This window comes from Talpa europaea (assembly GCF_964194135.1).
Source record: "Talpa europaea genome assembly, chromosome: X".
Lineage (NCBI taxonomy): Eukaryota > Metazoa > Chordata > Mammalia > Eulipotyphla > Talpidae > Talpa > Talpa europaea.
In genome coordinates, this window is record NC_140081.1 from 17,952,183 (window position 1) to 17,971,355 (window position 19,173).

Genomic DNA, 19,173 nt, shown 5'->3' on the forward strand with positions numbered 1-19,173 from the left:
ACACCAAAGTCATTTTCTATTAAAAGAAATTAAAATACAGTTAAATTTAATTACATTTTTCACATTATTCAAACAGAAATCATCACTATATTAAGATAGAGAGATCTATGGTATACCTTATTCCAAGATTAGGAAATTGACAAATTCAACCTAAAGAATTTTCTGATATTAAACAACCAATCACTGAGTTTAAAAAAACAACAAAATCCAACACTTTAGTTCCATTTTTAATGCTTAAAAAAATAAAGAGACCCCCCCCCCCCACCGGTGGAGCAGCGGTTGAGCGCTGGGCTGGGAAGCTGCCCGCAGCCTCTGCAGCGCTGGTTCGATCCCTGGCCACCGACAAGGGTCCCACATGGCACGCAGACCTCTCCTGCCATGCCCACTGCTCCCCTCAGCAGTCTATTTCTTCGTCAGTCTGCCTGTTCTGTTCCCCGCTCTGGCTCTGGTGAATTCTCTCACCCTCCTGTGCTTCTGACTGTACCCAATGCTTGCATAAACAAATAAATAATTAAAAATAAATAAAGGACCAGCTAAATTAAAAATATATTGTATTAATATTTGACAACCATATCTTTATGGCCTTAAGAAATCTCACATATATATAACCACTCATATTTTCACAAGGGACATCATATCATTCCTCTAAATCAACAAAATAAGGAAACAAGTACTTGACAATAAACCACAAAGCATCCCTGTCCTGTTTGCCTTTAATATGAAGCCAAAAGTTTGGAACTTGAAGTCCAATTAAAGGAAAATCTAAATGAAACAACTGGGCAAACAAAAATGGAAAAGTAGGATCCTTTCTTTTCAAAAATGATGGCTGGCAGCCCATCATTAGCCAGACCTGTTTACCAAGGCTTCTACCTAGTTCTGGTGCCACTGGCACAGGGGCTAAAATGGCAGGTTTTGGTGATAAAGTTTGGGTAGAGGAAACTGATGCATCAATCACACAGACACTAATCAAGGTAAACATCGCTTAAATAAGGCAAAGTACTAAACTGATAATGAAATCATAAATCAATTGGTAACGTCAAGGATCAAATAACTAATCTACTTTTTGAATTCATATTTCCTATTTTAAAAGGTAAAAATAGGGCCTCCCCTGGTGGCACAGCGGTTGAGCGCGGGGCTGCGAGGCTGCCCGCAGCCTCTGCAGCGCCGGTTTCGATGCCCGGCTGCCGGAGAGGGTCCCACATGGCACGCAGACCTCTCCTGCCACCTGCTGCTCCCCTCAGCAGTGTATCTCAGTCCTTCTGCCTGTTCTGCTCCCCGATCTGGCTCTGGTGAATTCTCTCACCCTCCCGCACTTCTGACTGTACCCAGTGCTTGTATAAATAAATAAATCTTTAAAAAAGAATAAAATAAAATAAAAGGTAAAAATATACTACATGATCTCATATTTCTGCTGTATTCAATTATTAGATGCTCAAATCTTTGTTAAGAATGAGAAGTACATTGATCCTTCTGCCTGCTCTGCTCCCTGCTCTGACTCTGGTGAATTCTCTCATCCTCCCGCGCTTCTGACTGTACCCCAGTGCTTGTATAAATCAATAAATCTTTAAAAAAAAAAAAGAATGAGAAGTACACATCGGCATCCTGATATAATAGAAACCATGATTATGAGATACATGTAGGCACCACATACCAAATCTATTTCTTGCAGAGAAATTTTCCTGAAATTTTAAATCAGACCATTTCTGTGACAATGTAGAGAACTACAGAGAATATTTTTAATATAAAATACCTTAATGAAGTTGTTTTTAAAGTTTTTAAATAATTTTTAGATCATGTTTATTGAGGTAACGATTTATTGTCAGAAAAGCCATGACACATTTTTGATCAAAAAATAGAAAAAATACATCATGACTTTTCTGACAACCCAATAAAACATTATTTATGTTTTAGGGCTATAGGTTCACCTATGTACTTTTAAAGATTTTATTTATTTTTCCGTGGAAGAACTGAGGTGTAGGACAGAGATGGGGGGGTGAGAAGATTCACCAGGGACAGAGTGGGGAGCAGAACATGTGGATCTACCGAAATACACTGCTGAGAGGAGCAGCAGCCGAGACAGGAGAAGTCTGCTGTGCCATGTGGGTAGCTCCCTGAGAGGGATTTCAGCTCAGGCTATAGCAGTGATAGCATGGAGACTTAACCCCTAGGCCACCAGGGAGGCCCCAGCACATGTATGTTATCACACCACAACTACCACCAAAGCACTAATTATCCTCCACCATCATCCACTGATCCCCTCTTTTCTCCCATGCCCCCCACCCCCACTTGTCCCTTCTGGTGTCAAGATTTCAAGGGTTTGGTTTGGTTTGCTTTTGCACAGAGTATTTTAATAATAAAAACTAAGGGCCTCCCTGGTGGCACAGTGGTTAGTCTCAGCACTGTCAAGCTATCACCAACCACTGGCATGGGTTGGATCCCCAGCCAGGGAGCTAACCCACATGGCGCAGCAGACCTCTCCTGTGTCGCCCACTTCTCCCCTCAGCAGTGTGTTTCAGTAGATCTGCCTGTTCTGCTCCCCACTCTGTCTCTGGTGAAATCTTCTCACCCCCCTCCGCGGCCCCCCCCGCCACATCTCTGGCCTACACTTCAGTTCTTGTATGCATAAAAAAAAATCCTTTTAAAAAAATAACATTGTTTAAGGAAAATACTGAATTGCTTTTGATGATTTACAACTGAGTAGATAATATATACCATGTAATCTCACTCAAATTTGGCTTTCACTGTAGGCCAGGAATATTTCGCATGCAGTATGTTAACTTTTCTGCACATCTAGCTCTCTTTCTTCTTTCCAAGCCACGTCTGTCAGTTATGTACACTGTTTCTACAAGGTATTCACAAAGCCCCTATGTGTAAGACTCACTTAACCATAGGTAAAAAGAGCTATTAAGAACTGCTTTAGTGACTTCCATCCATCAACAAAAAAGATGTCTAAAGAACATGAGGAAAACTTTATTTTTTTTTTTGACAATAATACCTTTATTTTTATTGTGATGTGGCCATTTGGTACATATTTGTTGCTTAAATATTTGTTGAATATGTAAATTATTTTTTTTTCACATTTTTTATTTTATTTTTTTTTTTTATAAATTTTATTGTTATATTCCCCATACAATTGCAGCCCCCCATTCTGACCCCAATCCCTCCCCTCCCGCCCCCGCCCCCCTAAAAGTGTCTCTGGTTCATAGTTTTTTGTTGATTTTGATTTTCACTTTCTTATAGTTATTCATTTTCCTGGTCCATTATTTAAGTTTTCTAGATTCCTGCTATGAGTGAGACCATCCGGTATTTTTCTTTTTCTTTTTGGCTTATTTCGCTGAGCATGATCCCTTCCAGCGCCATCCATGTTGCAGCAAATTGCATGTGTTTATCTTTTTTGAATGCTGAGTAATATTCCATGGTATATATGTACCACATCTTCTTGATCCAGTCATCTATTTTTGGGCATTTGGGTTGTTTCCAAAGCTTAGCTATTGTAAACAGTGCTGCTATAAACATAGGGGTGCAGGTGTTCTTTGGAATTGATGTTTCTGTGTCCTTTGGGTAAATACCTAGGAGTGGAATTGCTGGGTCATATGGAAGCTCTATGTTTAGTAGGTCCAGAAATCTCCACACAGCTTTCCACAGTGGTTGGACCAGTTTGCACTCCCACCAACAGTGCAGAAGAGTTCCTTTTTCTCCACACCCTCGCCAACATTTGTTGTTGCTAGTTTTTTTGATATGTGCCATTCTCACTGGTGTAAGATGGTATCTCATGGTAGTTTTGATTTGCATTTCCCTGATGACAAGTGATGTTGAACATTTTTTCATATGCCTGTTGGCCATTTGCATTTCCTCTTCAGAGAAGTTTCTTTTAAGCTCTTCTGCCCATTTTTTGACTGGATTATTTTCTTTGTTGTTGTTGAGTCTCATCAGCTCTTTGCAGATTTTTGTGATCAGTCCTTTATCATTAGTGTTGGGTGCAAAAATGTTCTCCCAGTTGGTGGGGTTTCTCTTTGTTTTTGTTATTGTCTCTTTTGCTGTGCAAAAGCTCTTTAATTTGATATAGTCCCAGCTGTTTATCTTTGCCTTCACTATCACTGCTTTGGGTGATGTGTCTGTAAAGATGTCTTTGATGTGCAAATCACGTAGTGTTTCGCCTATATTTCCTTCTATATATTTTATGGTTTCAGGTCTTATGTCTAGTTCTTTAATCCATTTTGAGTTGATTTTTGTGTATGGTGTGAGGTGGTGGTCAAGCTTCATTCTTTTGCATGTAGTGACCCAGTTTTCCCAGCACCATTTATTGAACAAACTTTCTTTGCTCCAATGCATAGTCTTTGCTCCTTTGTCAAAGATTAGTTGACCATAAATCTGTGGGTTTATTTCTGGATTTTCTATTCGATTCCATTGGTCTGTATGTCTGTTCTTCTTCCAATACCATGCAGTTTTGATGATTATGGCTTTGTAGTATAGTTTGAAGTCTGGGAGTCTGATGCCTCCATTCCCTTCTTTTTTTTTCAGGAGAGCTTTGGCTATTCGGAGTTTTTTGTGATTCCATATGAATTTCATCAATAATTGTTCTATTTCTTTGAAGAATGACATTGAAATTTTGATTGGAATAGCATTGAATCTGTATATTGCTTTTGGAAGGATGGCCATTTTAATAATGTTTATTCTTCCAATCCATGAGCAGGGGATGTCTCTCCATTTCTTTGTGTCTTCTTCTATTTCTTTTAACAGTGTTTTATAGTTTTCTTTGTATAGGTCCTTTACCTCTTTTGTTAGATTTATTCCCAAATATTTGATTTTTTTTGTTTCAATAACAAAAGGGATGGTCTTTTTGATTTCTTCTTCTTCAGATTTATTGTTTGTGTATAGGAAGGCTACTGACTTTTGCGTGTTGATTTTGTATCCTGCCACTTTACTGAACTGATTGATGAGTTGAATTAGCTTTTCTGTGGAGTTTTTGGGGTTCTCTATGTATAATATCATATCGTCTGCAAATAGTGATAGTTTGACTTCTTCTTTTCCTATTTGGATTCCTTGGATGTCTTTCTCTTGTCTTATTGCCCTGGCTAGGACTTCCAGTATTATATTGAAAAGCAATGGTGAGAGTGGACATCCTTGTCTTGTTCCAGATCTTAATGGAATTGCTTTCAGCTTTTCACCATTGAGAATGATACTGGCTGTTGGCTTGTCATAGATGGCCTTTATGATGTTGAGGTATGTTCCTTGTATCCCAAGAATTTCAAGGGCTTTTATCATGAATGGGTGTTGCACTTTGTCGAAAGCTTTCTCAGCATCTATTGATATTATCATATGGTTTTTATATTTCTTTTTGTTGATGTGTTGGATAACGTTGATTGATTTTCGGATGTTAAACCATCCTTGTGCCCCTGGAATGAATCCAACTTGGTCGTGGTGAATTATCTTATGGATACATTGTTGGATTCTGATAGCTAAAATTTTATTGAGGATTTTTGCATCAGTGTTCATTAGGGAGATTGGCCTGTAGTTTTATGAGGAAAACTTTAAATGTGGGAGGATACAAATAACTTCCCGAGTATATATATATATATATATATATATATATAGAGATGGGCTTTCTAGTGACCCTTTACTATTCAGCTCCCTGCAATTCACTCCTGAGTCTGCTCTAATTCAATTCATATCACAGTTCCACTGAAATCATCTCCCCATCATCTCTGTGCTGCTAAGTTTTGAAGATACTATCTTCTAGTTTCTTGACCTCTGCAGCCCCTGACACTTCGAATCACTCCCTTCCTTTTCACAATGCCCCTTCTTTAATCTGCCTCTGTGGCATCACCCTAGCCTAGTCTCTTCCCTCCTCTCCTATAATGTTAACATTTCCCTGGTTTTTGCCCTAACCTGCTTCACTTTCTCATTTTACATCCTTTTGGCCAGTGACCACATCCACTACAAAGGTTTCAATAACATTCAAAGACTGACGATTCTCTAATTGGTATCGTAAGTGTAATGTTCTCTCCGACTCCAGACAGACAGTGAACACAGGCTGTGTACTGCCTACTACACAGCACCATCTGCATATGTCCAAAGATATCAGTGAATATGTTCAAAAAGGAACTCCTCACCACAATCCTTCCCAAATGTTATTGTGTTCTTTCCATGTATGTTACCACTATCCACTCAGTTAACAAAACCAGAAACCAGGGTGTGATCCTTGACTTTCGCTCTTGCACAACCAGCTGATCAGTGTGAAATCAACCCTGGATCTGCCAATTATTAGTCTCAATTCTTATACTTTTGAAGTGTCATCTGTGAAATGGAAATAGTATAGTAGGGTTATAGTAAAATATAAATGGCAAATTAATAAATCAGGGAATATCCGTTACTATTATTACTCAAGACACATCTAAATATTGTTCTTGACAACATTATCAAAGCAACTTCCTGCTGTTCCTGTCTCTGGTCTTCCCTTCCTCCACACCACAGGCTGATCATACCTCCTCAACTCTCTGTATCCCAACCAAACGTGCTGCCTCTTCTCAGGGCATCGGCCCAGAACCATCCATTACCCTGACACACTTTTCTACCTTCCCTCTCCCCACCTGCTTCTCCAAGTTATATTGATCCTGTACATGTAGGTATTGCTGGCTCCTTGTGTAAGGAGGTGTCTGGTAACCCCGCCCCATCATCTGAATGAGTTTTCCTAGTCTGACCATTTAAAAATACCTCAATTCTCAATGCTAAAATAATCAACCAGATTAACAATCTAAACTCTAATTTAAAATGCAAATTATTTTGAAGTCCTTAGTGTTAATTCCACTTTTTCCTAAAACAGAACTTGAATTATCTACCTTTTTGATCAAAATAGATGTTACCTGCCATTTACACAGTAAGGTGATACACAAGGAGTCCTCCTAACCAGATAAATAACTATGCTAAGTCACTGGTGCTTTAAGATAGCACTGGCCAATAAAAATAAAAACATGAATATACTTTATATATTTTAATATCTTTTACTTCTGTATCTTTTATATATTTATCTATTTGTAATGTATTTATTAACACAATATAACGAAAACACATTTAACATGTAATCAATTAAAAATCATTGATATTTTACATATCTTTCTAACCTAATTCCATGAAATCAGTGTGTATTTTATAGTTGCACATATACTTGCACATATACTTGCACATATTTCAATTCACACTGGCCATCTTTTACAATACTCATCTGTAGTTAGTAGAGGTTACCTTCCTGCACAGCATAGTTCTAAGGTTCTAGGATTTTCATTCAAATGACAGGTTAAGACCTACATCTCTTAGATTTTTTTAATCCGTATCGTTTTTGAGGGTATCCTAGGCACAGAACCTGGCACAGACTATGAATGTTAGGTGAAAATGGAAAAAAAAAAAAAGTGAAATTCATTAAATGACAGGAATGACCTCAGATAATCATATTGCTTGTATTTAGAGAAATGGTAACAGCTTTCCTATCAGGACATGATTCCTCATGTTTGAGGGGCATTATCACATTTGGAACATTTGATGGCTATTTAATCACAGCCAATAAAGTCTCCGAAGCACTCAAAAGCTTAATTAGAGCTCTCCTAGCGGTTCCAAAGAACAATTTTTTCTCCATCTTAATTACAAGTCTTTAAAATATGAAGACAATAGAGTTGCCTTTTTATGAGAAAGAAGGAAAGATGTCAAGGGTTAACAAGACAAACAAGGTTTCAGAAGTCAAGAGCTTGGGCTCTGTATACTTCAGAGTTCTTGAGAGCTACTAACTCTTCAATAGCTCTATCAGCTTTCAGAATCTCAAGCCAAAGCACCCATTAATTTGATCACTGATATAATCAGTTGCCTTTTGCTGAGCAATGACTATCTCCATTTTATAAAAAAAAAAAAAAAAAAAAAAAAAAAACCTCTGAGAAGGGGCATATGGCAGAATCGTGATTCAAATCCAAGCCTGCCTTCTACAAGTCTGTGTTATTTCCACTATGCCATTGGTATATATTAAAAAAATTCCCAGTAGAGAAATAAGCACCCTTCTTTGCTTAGGAAAAAGAGACAGGAAACCCTCATTGGTTTATCATCCAAATGGGGAGAGGGGCTACAATTATTTGGGAGATACTGGGCTGAAAGGGGAGAATTCTAATACAAGTAAGCTTTTTTAGGACATACAAGAAGCTGTGTTAAAGAACTTGTCTTATATTTATAAAGACTTGCCTTTGAAAAACTTAATAAAAAACACCTTTAAGATTTATGACATCGGGCCTCCCCTGGTGGCGCAGCGGTTGAGCGCTGGGCTACGAAACTGCCTGAAGCTTCTGCAGCGCCGGTTCAATCCCTGGCCACCCGTGAGGGTCCCATATGGCGCGACAGACCTCTCCTGTCACCCGCTGCTCCCCTCAGCAGTGTACTTCATCACTCTGCCTGCTCTGCTCCCCGCTCTGGCTCTGGTGAATTCTCTCCCCTCCCATGCTTCTGACTGTACCCAGTGCTTGAATGAATGAATGAATGAATGAAGAATAAACAAATAAATAAATAAATAAATAAAAGACTGATGACATCTTGGGCCTCCCCTGGTAGCGCAGGCTGTTGAGTGCAGCGCTGTGAAGCTGTCCACAGCCTCTGCAGCACTGGTTCGATCTCAGCCCGCTGGCGAGCGTCCCACATGGCGCGGGGGACCTCTTCTGGTGCTGCTCCCCTCACCAGTATATGTCGTCAGTCTGCCTGTTCTGTTCCCCACTCTGTCTCTGGTGAATCCTCTCACCCTCCCGCAAATCTGGCCTGTACCCCAGTCCCCAGTTCTTGTATAAATAAATAAATCTTTAAAAAAAAATGTTTTTTTAAAAAAAAGATTTACGACAACAACTTATACACCCAAAAAGATGGTTAACATCTGAAAAGATGATTAATAGTAGACCTACCTTTCACAAGTAGGAATCTAAATTGATAAAAAATGTAGTCTCTTTACAGGATTATTCATGTAATCTTAATAGCAGTTACACTGCCTAGTACAAATATTCACTCACATAGGTACTAAATGACATGAATAAGCCTAAGTATTTCAAAATATGTAACACTCTCAAACTTAACTTCTTGATGATCATAAAGTGTAAAATGCTTCTTTTAAAAGAGGGATTTCCTGTCTGCTCACTGAGAGATTAAGCCAACAGATAGTTTACAAATACAAAATATTCCAGCCAAAAAGATGTGCCTGTCTCCTTAAAAACACTCAGTTCGAACAGCAAAGTACTACACTGTATTTTTGTATGTAATCCCTAGAATGCAACTGATACAAAACGTTCTTATACAATATCTTACAGATGTGGATATGATGCGGATCAAAACATACAATCTACTCTTGTGCATATATAGCAAAGTATGCAACAACTATGCTCAATACACCAGATGGTCTCACTCATAGCAGGAATGTAGAAAACCTAAATAAGGGACCAGGAAAAAGATTAATTATAATAAAGTAAAAATCAAAATCAACAAGCAACTATAAACACATGCACTATGGGGAGGAGGGAGTAGGATCAAAACAAGGGGGGTGGGAATTGTACGGGGACTATAATCAAGATGGAAATGCATACATTGTGCAAAAATGAAAAAATGATGTAAAAAATACATGAAATTTAAAAAAAGAGAGAAAACTAAAAAAAAAAAAACTATGCTCAATACATACAGACTTTGTAATGCTTAATATTAAAATGGGCTTTTTTTTTTCACATAGGATTAAAGTGATGAGTGATGATCTGACACCGTAAAGCCGGTCAGAGGAGTCAAACAGCTTCTGATCTGTACCAGCAGGGCTAGGACATAATCAAACTCCTAGGACACCCATGAAATACCCCACTAAATCACAGATGGCCACAGCTGTGGACTGTGGAGCTGTGTAGGCGGTAACCTTACATCAAGAAAGAAGAAATATTGAAGGCATAAACGCTATGATCGTCACAGAAGTCACACAAGCCAAGAGATTCTGCTGGGTGGAGCCTTAACTGCCTGTCAGCTTTGGGAAAACTCCTAATTTTGAAAGCAGGATAGAGACCAGGGGGCTGGGATGGTATGCATAGCAGTGGGATTACTTGGGCTTCCTCCAGTGGGTAGCTTACTACCCCCATCATTCAAAAGAGCTGGCACCACAAGGTACAGTGGGTCTGTTCCTTAATAAGCAATTGCTAGTTTTCCCAACAGAATTCCTTTTCCCAATCAGAGAAGCTCCCAGAGAGCTCTGCTCTGATGCTGCAATTCTCCACATCTACAAAATGACCTTGACACTTAGTGGTTTTTTTCTACAGCCTTTCATGAGCTCAGCAAATACACTTGGTAGTGCTATTATGATCCAGAGTGTTTTACCTCTGCCAGAATTTTAGCTCACTTCCTAAAATAATTATATCAGAGGTTACAGATCAATGCTCTGTGGGCCAAATCCAACCTACTAAGTTGATGGTTTGTCCCAGTGTTTGGAGAAAAAGTTGAACCAAATTTTAAAATAGGGAAATTTTCCATAAAAATGTATATCTAGCTTTTCTCTGGGGAAAAAAAAGGTCAGAAGAGCTAGCGACAGCGGGCAACAACAGACTAAAGCTGAGGCATTGTTGCTACTTTTGGAAGGACACATACTCTCCAGTTTGCCTAGTCCTGACATTCCCTAGGGTGTCCCTGACACTGAGGGCTTGTTTCACCCATCAACATAGTTGCTAGGTCAGTGACACTTGAAATGTGTTCAACAGAGTGTTTTAAAGACAGGACTGTAATTATTAGTGTAGTCTATGTGTCTCAATGGTATGGCTATTGACATGGTAACTTTGGATGTAATAATGCTTCATCATACAAGCCTGTCTCAGCAGCAACAAGCACACCTAGGCATAGACAACAGTGTTCTCTAATAAAAAGAACGGAGTTTTGTGAACAAATGGTTGACTCTAGAACTGAGGATAAACCTGGAATATCCTGTAGGTGCCAGGAAGTAAGATATTGCTGGGGCGGTGGGGAGAGGGAGAGGGAGAGGGAGGGAGAGGGAGAGGGAGAGGGAGAGAGAGAGAGAGAGAGAGAGAGAGAAAATATGAAAAACCACTTCATGAGAATGGGGGCATGTCAAAGGGACACAGAAGCCAACCAAGAGTTCCCAATGGCTAATGCTGGAAAAATCTATGCAACAAAATAAACAGTATTGGATTATGACTCAAAGTATAAATATCCATGAGCCAATGCTAATATAATGAAATGACTGACTAAATAATGGGGAGAAAAGACAAATCTCTTATGCAGAATTCCTAATAATCTGTGTAGATCATTCACCATCAAGGAGATGAAGCTTAATTTTCTAGTACTAAGTATGGACTACATATAGGGATTTCTTTCCAAACAGCATAGTACAGAGAGGAGGAAAAAAAAAACAAACAAGGGGCCTCCTTGGTGGCGCAGGGGTTAAAGTCTCAGCGCTGTCAAGCTGTAGCCAACCACTGTGGCATGAGTTTGATCCAGACCTCGCAGTAGACCTGTCCTGTCTCACCCACTGCTCCCCTCAGCAGTGTATTTCAGTAGATCTGCCTGTTCTGTTCCCTACTCTGTCTCTGCTCAATTCTCTCACCCCCACACCCCTGGCTTATACCCCAGTTCTTCTATGCATAAATAAATAAAAATAAATAAAAGATATTAACTTCACAGAGAAAATCTGACAAACACCTTCTCAGCCAGGTGATCAAAGTAAACATTAGCAATGATAAATCATCTTGATAATGTGAACTCTTGAAATAATATGACGAGAAAGTGAGTGTGGCACTTCATCTCTCTGATCTTTCTCCTAAACATCCATAACCCCAGACAAATCCCCAAATACCTGACCAGTTTTCCTCAAAACTGACAAGGTGATTAAAACAAGGCAAATTTGAGAAACTGTCACAGCCAAGAGGAGACAAGAGTAAGGAGACATTATAACTAAATGTAATGTGGTATCCTGGTGGGGCCCTGAAACAGAAGAATTACATTAGGTAAAAACTAAAAAAATCTGAATAAAGTATAGATCTTAGCTAATAACACTGTCTCAGCATTGGTTACTGGTAAGAAACATACCATGCTAATGTAAACTGTTAATAAAAGAAGAAACTGGGCATGAAATATATGGGAACTATACTACCATCTCTACTTCTCTGTAAAATTAAAAGTAGTCTAAAAAATTAAGTCTGTTTAAAATTTTTAAAAAATTTTATCTCAAAAGAGTATGAGCCCTGGCACAGAAGTTTTATTCCTATCTCCAGCTCTGAAAGCGCCTTTTTCTCAGTAGTCTGTAAATCTGAGAAAATGAGGGAGATAGTTATCCTTTTGCTAACTTCCCAACTTAATGTGGAAAAATGTCCAAAAACTCAGACTGTTCTGGTGCCTTTAAGTAAGAGCAGACAGGATGGTAGACCACACATTTAGGGCAGGTGGCAGGTGGGTCTTTCCCAAGTATCATTACACAATCAATCTTCTTTCCTTGTAGGCCACAGCTATCTTCTACAGTAATTCAGTTCTACATTCAAAGAGTCCACTGTTTTTCATAAGGCTTTTGTACTATAAAAGGATGTGACTTATCCTGAGTGCCCCCATTCTATTTAGAGAAAAAAAGGATGAAGTCCGGGCCTACCAAGCATGTATAAAATTTTTAAATACATGGCCAAAACAATGTTTTTTTTAAAAAATAGCTTTTTCTAAGAGCTGTTTTTATGCAAAACAACATTTTTATATAACCCATTCTCACTTGAAGATGAGCAACTGATATACAGAACAGTAATCTTATTGGTTTATTTTAACAGCTGAGCATTCATTCTCCCCAGCATTTGGATATTAGCTTTATTCTTGGTAAGCTTATTAATTCAACATTAACATTGTTCTTTTTTTTAATATATATTATTTATTTATTTATTTATTTATTTATTTATTTATTTATGCAAGCACTGGGAACAGTCAGAAGCGCGGGAAGGTGAGAGAATTCACCAGAGCCAGAGCAGGGAGCAGAGCAGGCAGAAGGACCGAAGTACACTGCTGAGGGGAGCAGCAGGCAGCAGGAGAGGTCTGCACGCCATGTGGGACCCTCGCCCGGTGGCCGGGGAGCAGTCGGGGATCGAACCGGCGCTGCAGAGGCTGCGGGCAGCCTCACAACCCAGCGCTCAACTGCTGCACCACCGGGGAGGCCCTACATTAACATTGTTCTTTTACGGCAAATATTGACTTAGAGTCATCATACATAAAAGTTTTTAATTAATTTCTTGACTCAACTCATAACCACAGGAGGGTTAAAACAACATACCCTGTTTATACTGTATATTATCAGGGCTTTATTATCATAATTCTTTATCAGTTTTACTGCATCTTGAATATTACTGAAAACATAAACTTCAAGTATGACCAAGTACTGTGCACCACCATGAATGCTGTTTTCTACCATGTGCTTTTTCCAGCCTCTGATATGACAATGCAAAATCCAACCCATATTCATATTAACATTCTCCCAGCCACTTGCGTCCACAGCTTTTTCCCCTTCCTAAATGCCTATAAAAGTCTGTGTGTTTGGGCCTGGTGGCGCAGTAATTGAGCGCTGGGCTGTGAAGCTGCCCGCAGCCTCTGCAGCGCAGGTTCAATCCCTGGCCACCGGCGAGGGTCCCACATGGCGCGCAGACCTCTCCTGCCGTGCCCGCTGCTCCCCTCAGCAGTGTATTTTGTCAGTCTGCCTGTTCTGTTCCCCGCTCTGGCTGTGGTGAATTCTCTCACCCTCCCAAGCTTCTAACTGTACGCAGTGCTTGTATAAATAAATAAATCTTAAAAAAAAAAGTCTGTGTGTTTATTACCACTTTAGCACCTGAAATAATGTTTATTAACTCTTTGTTCTCTATATTTCATCACTATAAATCTTGAGAATGAAAAACACTAATGCTCTTTTAGCTATAGTGCCTGGTACACACAGCCTTTTGATTCCTTATAAACAAAAGTCCAGGATCACATACTTACAAGTGAATTCTACCAAACGTTCAAAGATGAACTAATACTTATCCTGCTCAAACTTCCAAAAAACTGAAAAAGGAACATTTCCAAACACACTTTATGAGGCCAGTATTACTCTCTAATATCAAAACCAAAGACAATATAAAAAAGAAAACTACAGATCATTTTGCCTAATGAACACACATGCAAAAGTCCTTTATTAAATCCTAGCAAACAGAATCCAACAATGCATTAAAAGGATCAGACACCATGACCAAGTGGGATTCATATCAGGAACACAACAGTCATTCAACATCTGAAAATCAATCAATGTAATTCATCACATCAACAAAAAAGATTAAAAACCTTGAGGATATGATATCGTCATATCAATGCTGAAAAAGGATTTGATACAATTCAACATTCGCTTATGATGAAAACCCTAAAAAAAAACCTGGGATAAACGGAACACACCTTAATATAATGAAAACCATTAAAAAAACCCACAGCTAATAATATTCTCTATGGCGAAGAACTGAAAGCTTTTCCACTAAGATCTGATACAAGACAAGATGTTCACTCTCATCACCACTATTCATCATAGTTTGAAAGTGCTATTTAGAACAATTAGATTAAGAGAAAGACATAAAAGGAATTCAAATTGGGAAAGAAGAATAAAAAACTATGATCATTTCCAGATAACATGATAATATACATAGAGAGCCCTCAAGACTCCACAGGAAAACCAATTGAAACAATCAGTTTAGCAAAGTGGCAGGGTATAAAATCATTACACAAAAAAAAAATCAGCTGCCTTCCTATGAACAAACAATGAGATAGAGGAGGAAACTGGGCCTCCCTGATGGTGCAAGGGGTTAAGTCTCAGCACTACCAAGGTAACTGCAGCACCAGTTCAATCCCTGGCAGAGATCTAACCCATGTGGTGCAGTAGACCTCTCCTGTTTCGCCTGCTGCTCCCCTCAGCAGTATATTTCCTGCTTTAGTACATCCACCTGTTCTGCTCCCCACTCTGTCTCTGGTGAATCCTCTCACCCCCACCCCCACACCTCTGGCCTATACCCCAATTCTTGTATTCATAAATAAATAAAAATAAATCTTTAAAAGAAAGAAGAGGGAATTAAGAAAGCAATCCAGTTATAATAACACTAAAAAAATTAACTATCTTGGAGTAAAACTAACAAAGGAGGTAAAAGATCTATACAAAGAAAACTATAAGACATTGTTAAAAGAAAGAAAGGAAAAACACAAAGAAATAGTAAAATATTCCCTGCTGATGGATTGAAAGAACCAGTACTGTCAAAATGGCCATCCTGGCCTCCCTGGTGGCGCAGCGGTTGAGCGCTGGGTTGCGAAGCTGCGCGCGGCCTCTGCGGCGCCGGTTCGATCCCCGGCTGCTCCCCGGCCACCAGAGGAGGGTCCCACATGGCGTGCAGACCTCTCCTGCCGCCCGCTGCTCCCCTCAGCAGTGTACTTCGGTCCTTCTGCCTGCTCTGCTCCCCGCTCTGGCTCTGGTGGGTTCTCTCACCCTCCCGCGCTTCTGACTGTACCCAGTGCATGTATAAACAAAACAAACAAACAAACCAGCAAACAAATAAATAAAAGCATGCCTCTATAAAAAAAAAAAAAAAAAAGGCCATCCTACTCAAAGCAATATAGGGATTCAATGCAATACCGATAAAAATATAAATGGCATTTATCAAAGAACTGGAACAAACACTACTGAAATTCATATGGAATTACAAAAGACCCCAAACTCTATTATAAAGCCATAATAATTAAAACATTTATAATCATAATCATTTAACAATTTCTAACCTGACTCCTGAATCCATTGTTCATTCATTTAATAAGATCTAAACGCTTACACTGAGCTTGGAGATACATAGTCCCTGGCCCTAAGGTGTGAGAAACACACCACTAGTAATAAGGGTGAAGATGGGGTTAAGTCTTTTAAGAAATTATGAGGAAAAGAAACAATTATGACAGAAAAGGAGCACCGAGCAAAGCTTCATGGGAGAAATAGCATTTAAGTTGCAAAGACTAATAGAACTTTTTTTTTTAAAGATTTATTCTTATTTTAAGCACACAAGAGCTGCGGTACAAGCCAGAGGTGTGGGGGGGGAGTGTGTGTGAGAGGATTCACCAGAGACAGAGCGGGGAACAGAACAGGCAGATGGACTGAAATACATGCTGAGGGGAGCAGTAGGCGAGTCAGGAGAGGCCTGCTGCACCCTGTGGGTTGCTCCCTGGCCGGCCAGGGATCAAATTCACACTGCAGAGGCTGTGGATAGCTTCACAGGCTGCATCTTAACCCCTTGCACCACCAGGGAGGACCCTATTAGGAACTTTTTGATACAATCAATAGAATTATAGAACTAGAAGGAACTCACATCATCAAACCCAGCAGTTCTCAATGGGGGGCAATTTTGCCCTGGAAGACACATTTGACATGTATGGAGGCATTTTTGGTTGTCTCACAGGACCAATGCTAATAGCATTTGGTGGACAGAAGCCAGGGATGCTGTTCAACATCCTACCAACATCCTACCATCCCTAACAACAATAATCCAGTCCAAAATGTCAAAAGTGCCAAGGCTGAGAAACCCTGAACCCAACCTCAGTACAACCCCCTCATTTTACACAAATTAACTAAAGGTGAGAGGGATTAAAAACTTGTTAAAAGCCATGATTTTATACACATGCACACACACACGTGTGTGTGTGTGTATGTGTATTCTATTACATTGGCCTCAAAACACTGTCTGGGGCCTCCCTGGTGGCGCAGCGGTTGAGCGCTGGGTTGCGAAGCTGCCCGCAGCCTCTGCAGCGCCGGTTCGATCCCCGACTGCTCCCCGGCCACCGGGCAAGGGTCCCACATGGCGTGCAGACCTCTCCTGCCGCCTGCTGCTCCCCTCAGCAGTGTACTTCGGTCCTTCTGCCTGCTCTGCTCCCTGCTCTGGCTCTGGTGAATTCTCTCACCCTCCTGCACTTCTGACTGTTCCCAGTGCTTGAATAAATAAATAAATCTTAAAAAAAAAAAACAACACTGTCTGGTGTTTATTCACAACACACACCCACATATGCTATTATACTAGGAATTGATGTTAGAAAGACTGGGGACATTTTTATAAGGTGGAAAAACAAACTAGAAAACAAATGTGATATAGTCTTTCTTGATACATATCTGCCAACAGCTCAAAGTATACCCGTATCTGGTCATAACACTAGATCCATCATCTATATAACTCAGTTACTGAACATGGATTTGAGAGTAAGAAAAATTACATAAGAACCAGAAAGCTGGAATATCAGCACATGTACCTACTCCCAGTTACTACCTTGGGGCAGGCCTTTCAAGCCACAGCAGCTCCAACCAGTGGGGGAATCCTGGACCCGGGTAGGATTTGTTCCTTTTATTCAAAATCAACTGCTATGTAATCTGCCCATTACCTGGTGAGGTTTCTAATAATAAATGAATAATACAAAGAACTTGCTTAGGGTCCTGATTTAGAGCCTAAATCTAAACACATGAAGTCACATTAACATTTTTTTAAATCATTAACATTTTATAATTCAATAGCACTGAAATCATAAAATATTAGAACTAGGAAAGATCCCAACAATTGTAGTAAATCTTTTATTTTTTATCTTTGCTCTTAAGTGCACAAAAAGGACAAGGGCGAGGGGGTGAGGTACACAAACATTTTAACAGGAATACATTTCATTTTCAAAGAAGTTCTCTTTTCATATAACTACAGGAACACATAAACACAGATACACAGATACACACACACACACACACACACGGACTTCTTACCTCCAATTTTTCAATTGGTGAAACTTCAATTAAGATATCTTGTCCAGTTTGACATGCAACAACTCAGGGTGAAAAGTTTGAAGGGTAAAGAGTGAATACGCTGTCCTAAAACAATGAAAGACCAAAGTAAGATTCAAACTGTGAGGGGTTTAAGGAAGACAGTGTTAGGGTATAAACAAGTGATAGGGTATAAACAAAAGGTCATGAAAAAGAAAGCAGCCATTTCTAGACCTTTATTACCTGAAATTTCAGTGGATGAAGTTTATGTTCCATGGATACTAACAGGAAGTGCACCTGACTGCCCGAGTGACCCTACTGTCTTTCCCTGGTCAGTAACTCTAGTGCTCCAGGCAGAGCTGGCCACAGCAGAGGGGATGCCAAAGCTTTCCTGAGGTTTTGGCTTTAGAGAAACCTACCAAAGAGGAACTTTAGTTCGATCCTTGTAAAACCATCAAGTGTCCCTACAGCTCCCCGCTATTAACTTTTAATGGGTTCGTTTACAAAACTGTGCAGAGGCCCTTCAAGGGCCATAAATCTTTCAGTTTAAATGACTTTGCTGAGTATGATTTATTCTCTGGTAGATTGTTTTAAATTTCCATACCCCAAGTGAGGACCACATCTTCACTACAAGGCCCTACAGTGAAGGGGATGTACAGTTGTTATTTTGTCCCCCCACTACACTTTCTCAATGGAATTAGAGCTGCTCAGTCATGGCTAGGATAACCATCCTGTGACCCCAACCCACAAAATCACTAATCCAGCACTCAAGAATAACTTTATGCTAGGGGTGTAAAGTATTACATGAGGACAATAGTTAATACCACTATAAGATACACAGGAAAGTTGTTAAAGGGTAAATTCTAAGAATGCTCATCACAAGAAGAAAAGTTTTTTTCCTTTTTTTCCTTCTTTTCAATGTATCTATATGAGAAGATGAATGTGAACCTACGGTGATAATAATTTCACAATCTGTTAAAATCAAGCCATCACACTGATTCCTTGAAATTATACAGTGATGTATGTCAACTATTTCTCAATAAAAGTGGGAGGAAAAACTAACTTCCTCAAGAAAGAGGAAAAGTACTCTGTTATATACCTTAGGGAAATAATAGTCTCAGCTAAAGAAGAAAGCAGAGTCTTCACTGCCCCAATAGGGATTTTAACTTTTTTTGCTCCTATCTTGTTTTTTTTTTATTTATATAGATATAGATAGATTACATTGGGAATCTTAACTCATGAACTGACTAGGTATTTCATCAGATTAGCCTACTAAGTAAAGAGAAAGCTCACATAGAAAAATTTCAGCTAATAATGGCAGAAGTGACCAAATGAGAACAATCATAACTTTATAACTTTTTTAAACTTTA